The sequence below is a fragment of the Aptenodytes patagonicus genome, chromosome 7 (genome assembly GCF_965638725.1).
Source record: "Aptenodytes patagonicus chromosome 7, bAptPat1.pri.cur, whole genome shotgun sequence".
Classification (NCBI taxonomy): Eukaryota; Metazoa; Chordata; class Aves; order Sphenisciformes; family Spheniscidae; genus Aptenodytes; species Aptenodytes patagonicus.
Window position 1 is genome coordinate 5,409,145 of NC_134955.1, and position 16,673 is coordinate 5,425,817.

Consider the following 16,673-nt stretch of genomic DNA (forward strand, 5'->3'; position numbering starts at 1 on the left):
TGTGAAAAGATTAGGCAGTTGGCTTTACTCCTTCGGAGTGGTGGAAATGATCATTTCTTGTATACAACAACTTGATGGGACTGAATTGTGTGGTGAAGCAATATACTGTGAAATGCAAACACCTTTCTGCATTGTCCTTTGAAGGAGAGGAGAACCCTTGTGTCTTTGTCCCTACTGCAATGATGAGCACTATAAGCATCGTCACTGCAAAAAGAGCATTTTTGTCAGATTCAGCTCCGTAGGAAAACACAGAATGTATGTAAGAAACTTTGAGATCTGTTTTAGAAAACCCAGGGGAGTAGTTGCACAGTTACTGCAGTTCACAGACATGTTTAAGTTGTACAGCGCTACAATCAATTGCCATCTTAGAGTCTGCTGCACGGCTGTCAGAAAAATTTGGGTTGGAAATACAGCCCACACGCCTGCCTTGCTGCCAAAGATCAGTCAGAATAATGAGAGTGGAAAACGAAGACTCAGAACAGACTCCTTAATCTGCTGACTATACACTTCCCAGATTGGTTTTCACTGAGCTCTTGTTCTTACCTTCTGTGACTCTTTGAAGGGAAAAGCAAAAAAAAAAAAAAAAAAGCACCTTTCCAATTAGATTCAAACATTTAGATTGCCCTAACACATTGCATAAGAAAATTGATATTTAAAAAATTGATTAGGGAGATCTGACAGGTTCAATCAAATGTGATATAGCCTACTACAGAATAAAAACTAACTTTGAAACAGCACAAGACTGAGATGTATCAGAAAAGCAACCAAAGGAGCAAATGCTCCACGGGAGGCTACTATGGCAACGAGCTCTTCTGGGTTTTTGAGCCCCGCAGCACTCGTGTCCCTTGGGAGCCCCCACCACGCTGGATGCAACAATTATATCCGATCTGGAAATTAGCAGGAGCAGCATACGCAATTTCAAGCCCAGCATTTCAGCCTGCACTGTGCCGAGCTAGGATACAGTAAAAGACTGAAAAATGGCAGCAGAGCAGAAGCTCTCTAGAACCTGTTGTAACAAGGTTTTATTTGAAACCCGCTGATTTTAATTGCAGCTTTTCATTGCTATTTTTTAACTTTAGAACAACCACAGTAATAGTGTTGGAGCTGGGGAGGAGCCTGAGAACGAGAATTAGATGTCCCCACTGTAGCCATCTGCGTTTTTGCTAGTCAAGCAAAGTCACGTGAGAGTCAGCGGAGAGAAATGAGCATTTCTGGAGCACAACTCATCTGCTTGTATTTACATATTCACTGCAAGAAGAAATGAATCAAGCTCCATAAGTAGCTTTTTCTTTCCTCTGACTAGAAAAGAAATTTAGGCAATTAGTTCAGATGACGATACTAATAGATATATCAGCATCACATGATATAAGTCCTAACCCAAGCACTTTATTTTCACACCTTTTCATCTCTAGGTCACTTTCTCCCCCCCTGCCCAGATTACTCTAGGAGATTTTTTCCCTGCTAAGCATTCATGTACTATACAGGAATGCACTACTTGGTTCCCCCATCACACATAATTTCCCAGCCCTGCTGATTCTAGCCTCTGTTTTCACATTCGCTTGCACTCTCATCTCTCTCAATGTTATTCTGGTTGCTACCTTCTCTGGAACAGTTTATTCCGAAACATTGTGATTGTGGAAAAAAATACAGGGTTTATTTCAAACAGCAAAGCTCGAAAGACGTTTAAGGATTTTATATCATCCAGAAATATCCTGCACTGTGGTCATTGCTATGCTTCCTTTACGTTTCATAAAACAGAATGAAGCTGCATTGGTTAGTGTCTTTTAGTTATAGATAAAGATAACAACTGATGCATAAGATTAATGTATATTCATGAGTAGAATTATAGCTGTGCATGAAAGCACTACATTAGTGCTTGGTAATCAACACCTACTTTACTTTTTTTTTTTTTATTTTAAAGTTAGCACAGTCACTAATCAAAGATAATTACACCACTGCCATTTGAAATGTTTATCAGGAGTTCTGTAGGAGGAAGAACAAGAAGTGCCATTTTTTCTCTACAGGGACATGCAGTACCAACTAACGCTGGGCCAACACCACCGCGATTTGGCTTCGCAAAGCTTATTTGTAAAGTTTTGGCATGGAAATAATAATTGTAGAGAAGTCATATTTTGTATCTGAATACAGCCTTCTACCTAAGAATCTCAAGGTGATAGTAAATATTAATAAACTCTCGCTATCTACAATATGAAGTACAGAAGCACTGAACCCCCTCTTAATGGCAAAACTGAGGCAGAGAATAGAGTATGTTTCCAAAGAAGTACAATAAATCAGTGGCAAAATCAAGGACAGCGTTCAGATCCCCTTGTTCTCGCTTCTCAGACTTAGACAACCTTCTGAAAATAAGAATGAAAAGGAAGAATAATTTCCATTCTTTCCAAACCACAGAGGAACAGGACAGCAAGGTTTTAATTTTGGACTACTACATATAAATTAAATAAGTAAGCTCTAAAAAGGACAGCTAAACAAGACTTCATTTTAAATTTGAAATACGCAAATTCTATGGAGGAGATGGTGATTAAAACCATATTCTAAATTTGGATTTGGTTTAGATAGCATTTATGTCTGCACAGATTATACAGGTAATTTCTTTACAAAACTGCTCTTTCTTGTCTTTCTTCACCTATCCCAGAAAGTTCACAACTCTGTGCAGAAGCCTCCACCACTCAAAAACCTCACAGTCTTTCATGTCGTTATTTTTTTACTAGAGTACCAGTTCTCCTTTCTCTTCTTTCATCCAGCATTTTCATTAACCTGTTATACTCTCAGATTCTTTGAGAGGGAAGACAGAGAGAAAGTAAGAACCTTTTTGCTCCCGTCTTTTCTCCTAATATTATGTGAAATGTAAGGAGACCATTTTTATTGTGGTAGACGTAGGATATGAAGGCAGAACTGGGATCATACTTCTTGTACGCAATAAGATATCCAATAATATTGACTTTAGGATGATGCAAAGAGTATTTACAAAGTCCCAAGCCTTCCTCTTCCTAAGTCTTGTGGCACTGGGTATGAGGGAGGAGGTGGGGAAGCCAAGAGGCTGTTCGAGAGGAGAGGACGGGAGGCAAACACATTTCCATTCTTGGTTCCCAAAAGCTACAAAATAGTGTGATTTATTCAAGCACCTCAGGACCTCATCAATAATTTGCCTGTTATTCATAAGCAAAGGTTAAAGTTTTCTGACTATCATGAAAGTATTGCGAAACAGCTTAATTACTTAATCCTAAAGTCAGGTACAAAAGTTTACTGTTTTGGGGGTCACAAGAAGGTACACAAAGATGGTTGTTCTACGGGTTCTTTGCTACGTCTCATTTTAAAATCCCATTTTCCCAGAAATCCCATAAACGTGTTCACTCTAATTGGAAAAGAAATTACACTTGAAGACTAATTTTCAGACATGCTGAGCACCACCTGACTATCATTAATTGATTGGGAACAACTGGTACACGACAGCAACAAAAATCAGAATTGTCCAGTGTTAACCATCGTTTCTCATCTTCATATTCACGGCAGTCACTACTTGCTAAATAGTTTTATAGAATCCTGAGTTCAATTTCAGGTGTCGTGAGATAATATTGGAGTACCACTCTGAGTACAGAACTGCCAGAATCATAACAATTACATTGTACAGGCCAGTCATAGCAACATCGTATCATTTTGTTCTTTCAAAGGTTTTTTTATGTATTGTAAAGATGGATATATGTTTGCTCGTGTATGTAAATTATTTAATTTGGCTTACAAAATGATCCAAAACTTTGTTGCATTTTTTTCAGCTTTTTAAACCGAGGGTGCAATAATTTTCCATTAGTGTACGTAGAGAATCCTGGAATGGGAATGTGTAATCATAATAAGTGAAAATGGTAAACTTCTAATATTGCCTATTATACCTGGAAATCTTAAACTTAGACAAGCATCGAGATAGGATATACTGCTTTTAAAGTGCTCCCATCCCATCCGTTACTGCTGAAACAGCGTTGTCCCTCTAAAACCATCAGACTGGGAGCTATTCACAAGAGGTGTACAGTACTGAAGAATGTCGTTATGGCTTTATTGGCACAGCCCTGAGGCTTGCATCACCTGGGCCCCTGCAAAATTCTGCTTCAAGTCCTGGCAGAGCTGCCACCTTCTGGAGCAGTAAAATAAGTTCCGTGTAATTTGCTCAGGAAGGATCGTTCAGAATCAGTCTCTAAAACCAAGATGCTATCAACAATCTGTGAATGGTAATGATCTTCCGGTACTTTTCAGATCGGTCCCATTCGAACATCTAGCAATAAAATTCATTTGTGAGAACTGTGCTCCAGCTCCGGTGCCTGACTTCACTTCCCATTCTGTGATTCTTCTTTTACTAGCAATTCAAACTCTAATAAAATCTCAATGAAAGCCACAGCATGAAGTTTCTTCTAAAACATAATATGCTGCTTAGGTTTCCTTTCAGATTTCTTAGTTGCAGACCTCAGCTCTTTCTGTTTTGATCATTAACAAAGAAGTGCAGGGTTAATACATCACCTTGGAAATCAATGGCTACATCCAGTAAAAGCTCAAGGTCTGTTCACGGGCACAACGTGCTCCGTGGTCTGCCCAACGGCCATCCAGAAGGGTGCCTCGGGACAGCCTGCACTCTACCTGCTCTGATGGCAGAGGCAAGCGTCTGCCTCGTCTGCCAGGAGCACGGACCCCACTCTGCCATCCACAGAGAGTTACGTTAGCAGAGGGGCTCTGCTTTGGAGGCTCCCTTGCTCTCCAGACAGCAGTTTAGACTTAAGAGCAACCCTCACAAATCAAGGTTAAGCATCCTTCAGAGTCAATGTTTTTAAGCAAATTTTCAATACATGCTAACATGGAGGATTGACAGAGGCGTCCACCATCCTACTGCAGCATGGACTAAGAGGCATCTGTGTATCAACCGGTTGCCGTATGGTAGCAATGGAGCTGGGCCAGGTTCTTCTGCCAATGGCAGCAGAGAGATCTCTGCAACAGAAAGACTAGCAGAAGGCAATGTAGCATTGCAGCAATTACAAAGTCCTGCACACCCGAGGCCTGCACAGAACCCATGCTGGCTCAAAAGTGGCTAACGCTTACTGGGAAATGAACACAGATGATGTATCAAATAGTTGGGAAACTAGTGAACGGTTACAAGAGAGAGAGCATAATCCCTCTTCTCTGTGCCTCACTGCATTGTTTTTTAGGACCAGTATCTTCTCTATCACATTTATGAGAACACTTGGAGCCCTCAGACAGCCAGGGATACGACTGCAGCATTTCCCAAAGAATGTGTAATTAAAACATAATCGGGAATCACTGTTTGAAACAGAATAATCCTTAAAAATGCTTAATATGAAGCTCAAATTCCATGATACAACCCTCATAGTAAGGTCTGAAAGACTGTGACTGCTTGAAGAATAAGTAACAGAGAAAGTTTGTTTGAACAGCAGGTTGATATCAACAATTCCCCAGGCATCAGCTTCTTTGGGTCTTACATAGGGCCTCAGCTTTGTTAGTCTATAGCTACTGAGGTGGTGACGAGCACTGCAAAAAGATGAGAGAAACAGCCCTGAACTCAACTGCGGAGTAATAAACACATCAACATGCCACTTATAAGCAGAAATTACTGCAATCTCAGTGCTTGAAAATTAATGATGGGGGGAGGTGACACATGCACAGCATTCACTGAAAGCAGTGTAGGATTTTTATTGGCAGTATCCACCCATTTATGCTGGAAGTTCATATCCCTCATATGCATGATAATTAAAGTCCATTAACTGTGAGGAGGACAGAAGAAGAAGAATTTTCATGAATTGTGACAGCACACTGAGGGAGTGAAGGGGGGGAATACACCATTTATTTGTTTTCCAAGAACAAAACCTCCCATTTCCATGAAAATGGGCTTAATTTAAAAAAAAAAAAAAAACAAAAAACAACAACTGTGTGTTCAGCATCACACTATTCAGGATTTAATAGTACAGCTGCTCTGTGAATCTTCATGTCTCAAAAAAGACTAATTCAGCTGCCTGTAAAAACTGGAGTGGAGACCCACAGATGGGAACATGCTGTTGACAGCCTCTGAGCGGGCTGGTTAACCTCATGGAGAGCCCTGAGATGGTGGCAGACCATGGAGAACTGCATTCCCTGGTGCTGTTTAACCTCAGAGTGACATATAAAGCTACAGGAGATGCTGTGTGGTGTCCTGTTGGGAAGGGGAAGGAGAGGAATGGTATGTAGCGTCTCAGGAATACCGGGCTGAGAAACAGCAGGTCCTGATTTCTGCGTACACTGTAACTTGATTAAGTTCAATGTCCCAGCTTCTCCAGTTTCATAATGGGAGTAGGAAAAATAATTACTTTAAGTGATTAATTACACATTTAATTGTGTTAATTAATGCTGCATTATACATTGAAAATATGCTCCAAAGATTGACACTTCAAGACTAGAGTCTAACTGGCTCATGGTAAGTACGCTGCTAAGTTTCAGTTCGCAGACTTCTACATGGTTCCTAATTAATTAGTCACAGCAGCAAAGCTTTTGTGCCTTCTCTGTCTTTCTAGCTGGGCAGGAGAGAAGTGAATTTAATGGACTGGAGGAAGCTCTGGTCAATCATGCAAATTTTCTCACATTACTTGCATATATGGTTAGGCCTCTGTTAAAAATAAGGTATCTGGGTCCAATCACTGTTGAATTTCTTTAAAAAAAAAACAGCCTGGAAGTGCAGGATCACATGCATACAGCTAAAAGCAGTTGTGAGCCAGAGAACTAAATGCAGAACCAATCCAATTTGCTTATAAACTGAAAGGCTTTTTGCCAGATCTAATATGCCATCTATGATGATACAGTGATACAACTCTCATGTAATAATTACTGCTAATTTTATGCACCTCCTGGAATAATTTAGGTTGCACCATTATCGAACATTTCCAAAGTTTCCACAGTCTCGTAAGAAACTACACTCACTGATAAATTTCTGGTTAGCTCAGTATGCATTTCAAAGTGCAGCGAGCTGTTTCCATTTAGCCATTTTAATTATGCAAGGCCATAAGCTGCTTTATGAATTACATTATAAAACGCATTTTCATTCTTATTTTGCTATTACGCAATGAATGTGAAATCAAATGAGAATGCTGGGGTTTGAAGTCAGATTAGCAGAAATACATACATCTTTAAGAGAGATACCATCACCAGGGCCAAAAGCTGCAAGCGGGTGCAACTCCTTCAAGTTGACTTAATGCCAGCGGTAAATTCAGCCACTCTTGAAAAGGTATGCACTTGCTTTGTATCCGATAGACAAAGGTTTGTGGCTGCCTGTATGGCTGCTTCCTTACTCACACCACCACGAATCCTTCATTCATCATCTCTTTCACGCATAGACTAAACAAAATCGTGTCCTAGTTCTCTCCTGAACTAAAAGTTTGCTGCCTTTTGTGTGACATCTTCTTCTGATCAGCTGGGGTGAGGAGAAAGCAGAGATGAGGAGTGAGCAGAATTACCAAAGCAATGTTCTCGTCACCAAAAGGATGGGGACTCTCATGCTAGTTGTCAGAGAAGCGGTGCAGAGAGGATAAGGGTATCATTCTGAATGCAGAACAGCAGTAATGACAAGATCTATTAAAGCTCCTCTTGGGACAGGAAAATCTTACACAGAGAATCCATAACAGTCTCCCACAAGTGAGGCGTGACATCTTCACTACTCTGAATAAAATGCTTATTTTTTTTTTAATTGTAAAAGTCTTACATTTTCTGAGGATAATTCTCCACACCTGTCATCCTAGCTCCTGGCAGCAAAGTCAAAGATTCTCAGAGTAATACATCAGAACACATTAAAAGAAGGAAATAATATTAAGAAAATGCCCAGCAATAGCAGCGTCTGAAAACTGCAACTAAAAAGAAAGTCAGTGCAAAACAGAAATGTACAACGGCGCGTTTTCATTCTCATGCCAAGTACCTGGAGTTCGGTTGTATCCACCTATCAGGAAGACTGTGCCTAGAAATTCATAACTTGAAAGTTATTTACTGAATTGCAAATATTCAAGGTAAGCAAAACCACAGGATGAATTCCTAAATTTTTAGTGGCAAAAGTGAGGCAGAAGACCTCCCCCCCCCAATCATAATACCAGCATATCCTTCAGAAGTGAGAACAGTGGCAGAAGAGAGCTGTTTGGCCAAGATAGGAAGAGGAGATGGGAGAGTAAGAACAAATAAATCTTTTTTGAGGGCCGTTACCCTTCTTTTGGTAATTAAGACTCTCTCTAATCCTTCTTATATATACATTAATCTCTGAAAGATATTTTAAGGAGGCAGCTTATGTAGACGCTGGAAATGAACAGGCAAGTTGGCCCTATTGCAGAACAGAACAGAGACAACTGATATGAAGGAATATAGCCCATGGTGTTTCTGGGACTTAACAGTTACAAAGATGGGCAGGATCAAGCCTAAGGATTTCTTTCCATTCTTCCTTCTTAGTTTACTTTGTGGAAGCACAAAATAAAAATCTTATATGGAAGGACAAAAGACAAATGAAGACAATTCTTTATTCCAACACACCAACTTTCCTCTTTAAGCAGGTGCTATGTTAATCGATTCCCTTGGCTTTGACCTTTCTGGAGGAAATAGTCTTATTTTGCTACAACATTTATCACCGGGACAAAATGTCAGCACTCTAGGTGGTGTTTTTTAACAGCAGTTGTTACAATGGCTTGCATGTAATTCTGGAAATGGCGCTTCTGACATGCTGGTAGATATGGTATCTCCTCCAGAAGGCGCACAGACAAAATGGAATATCACAATCACTTTTCCCCAGTATAAAGACTCACAACTTGATTAGAAAAACGGTTAGGGAAGATTGTTATTGCTAAATATATTATGTCTATGAAGGCAATAAAGGTGGCAGCAAGAAAGCCTAAATAGGTTTTCTTTACCAGTACTGTGACTCTGACAGTTTCCGTGCCTTTTGTTTTTTCTTACACTTTGTAGTGATTTGTTCAATAATCTGAATGGCTGCATTCATCTGAACCATGGTGCATTATTAAGACTGCCTTCCTCCTTTCTTGAGTCCCCCTCAATAATGCCGCTTTTCAATTCATTTTTGAAAGTCAATACCACAATGAATCAATATACTGGGTGTTGTGACTATAACAACAAAGACCTCATCAACCAAAAGAGGCATTTTCCCATATTATCAGTCATCTTGCATACCACTCAATGAAGCACAAATATTATGACCAACAAAACACTTATCTGTTCTAATTTAGCTGTAAAAGACTATGCTTTCTATATAGATGGTTAGGTGTGTTTTGTGGGTTTCTTACCATCAGTAGCCTTGCCAATATACTGGTGATGTGTGGTGTTTCACTTAAAAGTCAATAGCAAAGAATATGAAGCAAAAACTGCTGCAAAGATTTAAAGTATGTAAGTGATTTGTCCTACTGGAAATACAGAAGGGAAGTGGTACAGAAGCTGGGGACAGTGAATGAGATATCAACAGGACTGTTGCTTTCCCCACGTGAATTAATCATAGAAACACAGAATCATAGAATCATTTAGGTTGGAAAAGACCTTAAAGATCGAGTCCAACTGTTAACCTAGCACTGCCAAGTCCACCACTAAACCATGTCCCTAAGCACCACACCTACACGTCTTTTAAATACCTCCAGGGATGGGGACTCAACCACTTCCCTGGGCAGCCTGTTCCTATGCCTGATGACCCTTTCGGTGAAGAAGTTTTTCCTAACACGCAAACTAAACCTCCCCTGACGCAACTTGAGGCCGTTTCCTCTCATCCTGTTGCTTGTTACTTGGGAGAAGAGACCGACACCCACCTCGCTACAACCTCCTTTCAGGTAGTTGTAGAGAGCGATGAGGTCTCCCCTCAGCCTCCTTTTCTCCAGGCTAAACAACCCCAGTTCCCTCAGCTGCTCCTCATAAGACTTGTGCTCTAGACCCTTCACCAGCTTCATTGCCCTTCTTCGGATACAGTCCAGCACCTCAATGTCCTTCTTGTAGTGAGGGGCCCAAAACTGAACACAGTATTGGAGGTGTGGCCTCACTAGGGCCGAGTACAGGGGCACGATCACTTCCCTACTCCTGCTGGCCACACTATTTCTCATACAACCCAGGATGCTCTTGGCCTTGGCCACCTGGGCACACTGCCGGCTCATATTCAGCCGGCTGTCGACCAACACCCCCAGGTCCTCTTCCACTGGGCAGCTTTCCAGCCACTCTTCCCCAAGCCTGTAGTGCTGCATGGGGTTGTTGTGACCCAAGTGCAGGACCCGGCACTTGGCCTTGTTGAACCTCATCCAGTTGGCCTCGGCCCGTCGATCCAGCCTGTCCAGACCCCCCTGTAGAGCCTTCCTACCCACAAGCAGATCAACACTCCTGCCCAACTTGGTGTCATCTGCAAACTTACTGAGGGTGCACTTGATCCCCTCATCCAGATCACTGATAAAGATATTAAACAGAACTGGCCCCAGTACTGAGCCCTGGGGAACACCGCTCGTGACCGGCCGCCAACTGGATTTAACTCCATTCACCACAACTCTTTGGGCCCGGCCATCCAGCCAGTTTTTTTTACCCAGCAAAGAGTACGCCCGTCCAAGCCATCAGCATCCAGTTTCTCCAGGAGAATGCTGGGGGAAATGGTGTCAAAGGCTTTACTAAAGTCTAGGTAGACAACATCCACAGCCTTCCCTCATCCACTAAGTGGGTCACCTGGTCATAGAAGGAGATCAGGTTAGTCAAGCAGGACTTGCTTTTCATAAACCCATGCTGACTGGGCCTGATCTCCTGGTTGTCTTGTACGTGCCATGTGATGGCACTCAAGATGATCTGCTCCTTAACTTTTCCCGGCACCAAGGTCAGATTGACAGGCCTGGAGTTCCCCAGATCCTCCTTCTGGCCCTTCTTGTAGATGGGCATTGCATTTGCTAACTTCCAGTCAACTGGGACTTCCCCAGTTAGCCAGGACTGCTGATAAATGATTGAAAATGGCTTGATGAGCACTTCTGCCAATTCCCTCAGTACCCTTGGCTGGATCCCATCCATCGTCCCCATAGACTTGTGTGTGTCTGAGTGGTGTAGCAGGTCATTAACCATTTCTCCTTGGATTATGGGGGTTTCATTCTGCTCCCCGTCCCTGTCTTCCAGCTCAGGGGGCTGGGTACCCGGAGAACAACTGGTCTTACTATTAAAGACTGAGGCAAAGAAGGCATTAAGTACCTCAGCCTTTTCCTCATCCTTTGTCACTATGTTTCCCCCCACATCCAGTAAAGGATGGAGAGTCTCCTTAGCCCTCCCTTTGTTGCTGATGTGTTTATAGAAACATTTTTTATTGTCTTTTATGGCAGTAGCCAGATTAAGTTCTAGTTGGGCTTTGGCCCTTCTAATTTTCTCCCTGCATAACCTCATGACATCCTTGTAGTCCTCCTGAGTTGCCTGCCCCTTCTTCCAAAGGTCATAAACTCTCCTTTTTTTCCTGAGTTCAGCCAGGGCAGTCTTCTTCCCCGCCGGCTCGTCTTTCGGCACATGGGGACGGCCTGCTCCTGCACCTTTAAGATTTCGTTCTTGAAGAACGTCCAGTCTTCCTGGACTCCTTTGCCCTTCAGGACTGCCTCCCAAGGGACTCTGTCAACCAGTCTCCTAAACAGGCCAAAGTCTGTCCTCCGGAAGTCCAAGGAAGCAGTTCTGCTGACCCCCCTCCTTACTTCTCCAAGAATCAAAAACTCTTATCATTTTGTGATTGCTATGCCCAAGACAGCCTCCAACTGTCACATCACCCACAAGTCTTTCTCTGTTCGCAAACAACAGGTCCAGCGGGGCGCCTTCCCTAGTTGGCTCATTCACCAGCTGTGTCAGGAAGTTATCTTCCACGCACTCCAGGAACCTCCTAGACTGTTTCCTCTCTGCCGTGTTGTATTTCCAGCAGACATCTGTTGAAGTCCCCCACGAGAACAAGGGCTAGCGATTGTGAGACTTCTCCCAGCTGCTTATAGAATATTTTGTCTGCCTCTTCATCCTGGTTGGGTGGTCTATAACAGACTCCCACCACGATATCTGCCTTGTTGGCCTTCCCCCCGATTCTCACCCATAAACACTCGACCCTATCGTCACCGTCATTAAGCTCTAGACAATCAAAACACTCCCTAACGTACAGGGCTGCCGCACCACCTCTCCTTCCTTGCCTATCCCTTCTGAAGAGTTTATAGCCATCCATTGCAGCAGTCTAGTTGTGCGAGTCATCCCGCCATGTTTCTGGGATGGCGACTATATCATAGTTTTCCTGCTGCACAATGGCATCCAGCTCCTCCTGTTTGTTGCCCATGCTGCGTGCGTTGGTGTAGATGCACTTCAGTTGGGCTGTTGATCCCGCCACCTTTTTGGGGGGAGAAACCTAATTCCTGTTTCTAGGAAATTGACCATTCTCAGGCACTTCCATGGTTTCTAACACATCCATAACCCTTGTGCCTTTGCTGCCGCATGGATCTCCATCCCCTATCTCCACTGAGACGGCAGACCGAAGGACCTCGCTAGCACACTGTCCCTCAAACATTGACATGCCACCCCCACGCTTATCTCTAGCGAACCTGGTTTTATCCCTTTCCCCCTTCAAATCTCGTTTAAAGCTCTTTCAGTGAGCCCTGCTAACTCCTGTGCAAAGATCCTCTCCCCGCTTTGAGACAAGCATACCCTGTCTGTCACCAGCAGGCCTAGTGTCATGTAGACCGACCCATGATCAAAACCCCCACAATTCTGCCGGTGACACCAGGCTTGGAGCCAGGTATTGATCTGCTGGCTCTTCCCATTCCTTCCCTCATCATTCCCTGCAACTGGAAGGATAGAGGAGAACACTACTTGTGCTCCTGATCCCTTAACCAGTTGTCCCAAGGCCCTGAAGTCTCTCTTGATTGCCCTCGAACTTCTTGTTGCAACTTTATTGCTCAAAAATCAATACTGGATAATAATCTGAAGGCCGTACCAGGGTAGGGAGTTTTTTCTTCACATCTTTTACCCGGGCTCCGGGGAGGCGGCAGACTTCCCTAAGAAGGGTCCAGTCTGCGTATTGGGCCTTCTGTTCCCTTCAGAAGGGAGTCTCCTATGGCAATGACCCATCTCTTTTTCTTTATGGAAGCAGTTTTGACACTGGGCGTAGGCCAACTTAACCTCGGTGACACCTCCAACCTATTGTTCGGTTCCACTTGCAGAGCCTTATACCTATTATGCAAGGGGACCTGGGAAGGTGGGATAGTCACAGAGGAGATGTGCCCACTGCGCCGGGCAGGAACGTGCTGCCATTGCCCCCATCCCTTAAGTCGCTGTGTTCAGCCAGACAGAGAGAGGATAGGGAATCCTCTGTATCGTGCATCCTGTCTGCCTGTTGGGCCTGTCCCAGGGAAGGTAGGGTGCGATTCCAGTAGTGTTTCTCTCTCTCCCTGATACTCCTCAGCCTACTCACCTCCTCCCGGAGCTCTGTCACTATGCGGAGGAGTTCCTCTGCCTGGGCGCACCTCCCACAGGTGTGCTTACTGCTGCCGTCCGGTCCTGGCGTAAGAGCAGGGCACAGCCTGGCGCCTGGCTGGCAGCATGTTCCCACCGGAGCTCTGTCTGGGCAGCTGCGTCAGTCGTGGTGGGTGCAGAGCTTGGAGAGGCCATGGCTTTCTGCCGGGTGGATACCGCTGCTCCCTGGTCGAGCTGGCAGACCTTCGGCGCCCTTCCTGCACGCCCTTCTGCGCAAACTGCCATGCCATGCCTGGCTAATGACAGCAGTTATGATTGTTCTTGGAAGATTTTACATTAATTTGATGGATTACTATAAATTTATAGACCTGTAATAGATCACCATTTCTTGAAGCAAGTGCAATAGTGGAGTCCACTTCTACTAACTTGACCCTAGTTTGACTAAAGTGACTTTCGTTGGAGTCAGATAAGTCAGGTTTAACAGTTTTCAATCAGTTCCTCACACTTGAAGTTAGGCTAAACCCAATGGTTTACAGACCCACTGCCAGGCTTTATCTGCAGTCATGTCTTTTCAACATTGACATGATGACTATGCTAGACGATATTAGATATAAGTCCTATAAACCTGTGTCCTACAAGACTAGGCCTATTTTTGAGTCTCCTGAATCTCGCCTCTTCCCTGGGTAGAGCATTCATTCTTCAATGTACAGAGTCCTCTAAAGATTAAAATCTACTTTCAGGCTATCAGATGTCTGGTGACTGACTAAAGAAAAAAGGAATGAAAACAGTTAAAGTTTGTATCACAGTTTGTCCCTTCCCGACTCACAGACTATCAATATAGAAATTAAAGTTATTTAAACACCTTTGCCTCTCTAAGGATAATTTCGTTTCACTATTGTCTACAGGTTACACTCAGTAGGAACGTGCCTTAATCAGTAAAGTCTTAGAGTTAACAGGTAGGATGATAATAAGATTCTGCAGCATCTGCTTTTCTTAAGGTCCATAAACACATTAAAGAAAGCCTCTCTGTGCATCCACAGGCTGTCTCTGCTCCTCATCCCCACACCCTTTGGTGCTGCTGTGACTCTATTAAGATGCCAACAAAATCTTCTGGCTAGCAAAGTATTCAAAGTGGGGCTGGAGCTTCTTTGCAGAAGTTAATAGTTCAGATCCTGCACACTAATGGTTCTTAGTAAATTGATATGTTATTATTGCTTAATTTTGGTAAACATTCTTACTGGAAAGTAGTCTCTCAATTGCAGCCCATCTAAAATAAGCTCATTTATGCTAATGTCTTTCTCCTTGACACTCAGTAAATTCTTCCTAATGCATTAATTATGACTCCAGATAGACCAATGATTATTTCATATATGCTAATTAGGAATCATTTTATTCAGTCTGCCACACACATCAGTAAACAAGTGGAATGAATTCCCCACAGAGAGGGGAATAAAAGACAATGATTTTCTTTCCAATGCAGCTTAGAGAATTTACCCCACAATCAAGACGTAATTAGAAAAGTAATGAGGAGTTAGAAAATACACTTACAGGTGTGAGAGACACCAGGAACCGGTTCTTTCTCAATGATAGAAAAAAGCGGATTCTTAGCTAATTCATCTTTAGCTAAAAACTCATTCTTAGCTAATGAGCTTTTACTATATATGATTAAGAAGTGCAACCTCCTCTAAAAAGTAAATAAAAACTACAAGCAAATTAGTTCCATTTGTAGTAGAACAAATTGATATGAAAAAAAGTGTAATTTCAGCCTTGGGTTTGAAAAAGATACAAGGTTGAAGAAGATCGTGTGATCCATTACTCTCATTTCTACTCACCGAATGTCAAGGTTAAAACATAGTGGAGAAACCTTTTTGCTTCTAATACTTATGATCCTTAGTGCTACTAAAGCTTACAATTCTAAAACTGGATCGTGTACACCTCTTGTCCGTGACTTCTGTATAACTACTAAGGATATGTCCATAAAAACATAATTTCAGGCTTGGAACCAACCAAAGAGAAATGTAGAATGAACGTTAAAAATTAACATCACGAGGATATATATCGTTAAGCCCAAACTCTTAGATCCTCACGACATAAATGATAATATATTGTAGCATGAAAGCTGACAATATTTATGTGCAGGTCAGGTCCCTATATATACATTTAGGTTTGTACTTGTAGAAAAATTTATTGTGTGTGGATATGACAATTTGTACTTCATTCTTCCCTTCATGTCTTAAATCAAATTAACTCTTTTTATAAAAAGTTTACACACACAGGGGCCTAGAGTCCTGCTGGGTACTTTCTGAAAACAAGAATAAATAACACAGAAGACTCTGCAATCTGAATTCAACTATCAGTTTTGATGTGAGCCAATCTACAAACTAACCTGGTCTTCCAAAATCAGATATTTCTGTGTTTGAAGGTTGACTGGCTAAAATGGATGAATTGATCAAATAGTAACCACTACAACTAGGAAAATACCATAAGGTCATTACTGAATGAACAGGCCAAATATGGTTCAGAATCAGAGTATTACTCTGAATGCATATACTGTTAGGGATATGTCATTTTTGTATAAGCTCTCTTTCAATCATAAGTATAAGCCTATGTTTTAAAAAATAAAACAAAACAAAAAGGCAGACAAGCAATTGCCTGCATGAAATTTGCACATAATACTATCGTGAAGCCTATCACTACAAAAGTGGGATGAATGGCTGCAGGCGTACCCTCGCGCCTGCGCTGTCCTAAGAGAGACACATACTGTTGCCTGCATGGAAATAAAGTGTGAATTTTTATCTGAATTATTCTAGAGCCCAGGAGTATTAGGACGAAATCTGAGCCAATTTCTGGAATCTAAAGAAGTAAATTTAATCCTAAAAAGATCCCAAGGAATATCAATCTTGTAAGTAATTTATGTTGTCAGAAGCACTTTTGTGTGTCACTTATGCTGAAGAAAAGGAAACTACCTTTCTTTAGGCAGATGAATAAAAACTTATAGTTACTACAAATGAATGTAGTTCATGTCCTTATAAGAATGTGTTGGTTCTGGATGTCATGTTTCACAGCAGTGACCAGTCTACAAAAGCTTTCAAATTCATGTTGCATATAAACTGTCATGTATAATTTGTTTGGGTTTTTTGGGGTTTTTTTGGGTTTTTTTGTTTTTTTAAATTTAACCTAGGGAATTTGAAGAACACTTTTGATCAACTGGGAAA